A 2,147-nucleotide genomic window follows, 5' to 3' on the forward strand; every position below is an offset into this window, starting at 1 on the left:
ATCCTATATAGATCCTTTTGCTCTTTCTGCTTTGCTTGCTTAGCTTGTTTGCCTCTGGGGTGGACACAAGGAAGACTGTCAGGAATTCAGTCAAAACAAATAAGGCACAACAGAAACCTCCTATTGTAAATTTGCTTTGACTCTTTTTGTCTTGAAAGAAAACCAGATGTAATTGGTTTCACTACATCCACTGTAATCTTCTTGGTCTTTAGGCTGTTATAAGGAATATGGAGAGCAAACGCTCAAGCATCACAAAGGCCAGGCCAATGAACAGATCATTCAGAGTCACTCCTCCGCATTTTGAGGCTCATGTCTGGCAGTGTGGCCAGACTTAACAATCTGAACTGAAAGATCTTCTCATTCCATTCATGCACATAGGTTTTCCCCCATGGGCTGTGTGTGCATGTGTGCACATACGTACGTGCCCACTCAATGTGCCACAGTAGCTGGTGTAAGAACAGAAATGCAAGGGGGGATGAATATTGAAAGGGGCTGCCTGGTTTTTGGGTCAGTTTGGATAGGTGGGAGGAATTGGGTTGGGCTCGCAGCGTTTCGGTTTTGTTGGGGAAGATGTGACTTCCAGCCCAGATACCAGGTTTCTGTGTGTCTACGTTGGGCTTTTGTTCATGAATTAGAATACTGAGGAGGTAATTGAAGGTTGGTTCCTTGGTAGATTTATTAGACAAGCAATAAATAATACCTTATCCACTTCACAGCATGACCGATCCCATTTCCACGCGCTTCTGATTTGATAAATGCATCTGTGTTAATAAGAACGCTGACCTCTCGAGAAGGGAGCACAGAAGCATTCTGTCTTGTTGGAATCCTTCTTTAGCCTGCGAACTACAGCACGTGTTTGTTTTTGCTGTCTGTATATGGTATTTTTTGCTCACTGGTTTCAACCTCTTCACATTTTTTCTTAAATTTTTTTACTTTCCTCTTTCTTTCCTAGACTAGCAGAAGTAATCTTAAAATCATAAGGAAAGGTGGTATATTCCCAGGGGGTTTTGCCATTGCTTTTCCAGAGTTTACTCCTAGAATTATTCCTGTCAGCCTCTGGAGGTTAGCGAGATTTTGATGTTCTTTGGTTTTCCAAGTTCCTGTGGTTTTGCAAAGCATAACCCAGGTGCCTCCTGCACTAGACTCCCTTTTCGTTTGAATTAAACGTAAGTGCAGAATAGGTAACAGCAGTCTGCTCCAAACAGAAATCAAATGCCCTCAGTTAAGAGAAGCAATTTATTGCCACTAGGTCAGCCTTTGTTGCAAGCAGGATGTGTAGCTGGTGTCCTTCAGAATGGATAGACCCCTATACACATAAACCAGCTTCTTGTACCTGCACTATTTCAGCACTGCTGCTATTAATGCTAGCAAAGTAAAAGAGAGCTAATTAATGCAGGCTGAGATCTGTAATTCATTCTCTTGAGAAGTACCTTACTTATTGGGAATGAAGTCGTCCTCCATATGAAGAAGGGTGACATAATCTCAGACTTATTAAGAAGTAGAAGAGAACTGATGAAAGGACAATTTCAGTAATCTAAAGTTATGAACTGATTTTCTAAAGAGCTTAGTTCCTGTTTGAGTAGCTGAATAAACTGGCTGGACTTGGAAACAGTGGAAACTGCTGTCTGTATAGCTTAAAAATAAAGTTAAAGCCTGGCGATTTCACTGAGGTGTGAAAGGAGCACCAGGTACTGATTTAAATGCCAAAGCAGGATTTGTTGAATGTTTAATTGTTTGAAACCTGGACCCACAATAATTTTTTTTAACATGCAAAACAAGACTGGTAAATTGTTTAATAGTCTGCTTTTGGTCAAAGTTTTGAGATGGAGTCACAATCAATCATAAGAAAATCTGGGATTGGGGAGGTAATAATTATTTTTAATTAAAAGGTATCCTTTTGGCCTGTAGAAAATTTACCACTTTTAGCCTCATACTTGAAGTTTTATTTTCCTGTTATTCCAGGAATGAGAAACTGCTGAAGCCAGTGTAAAGGATGTAGCAACATGCCCCACAGGAGGCCAGCATGTATTTAGATTCTGAATTACTCAAAGCCATATTTGTCCAGTGTACAGGGACCCAGGCATCTTCCTGGGAATACAAGAGTCTACAGAATGTCATGCGAGCTGAGGGACACAGAAGGATCAGTA

The sequence above is a fragment of the Falco cherrug genome, chromosome 10, assembly GCF_023634085.1.
Source record: "Falco cherrug isolate bFalChe1 chromosome 10, bFalChe1.pri, whole genome shotgun sequence".
NCBI lineage: Eukaryota > Metazoa > Chordata > Aves > Falconiformes > Falconidae > Falco > Falco cherrug.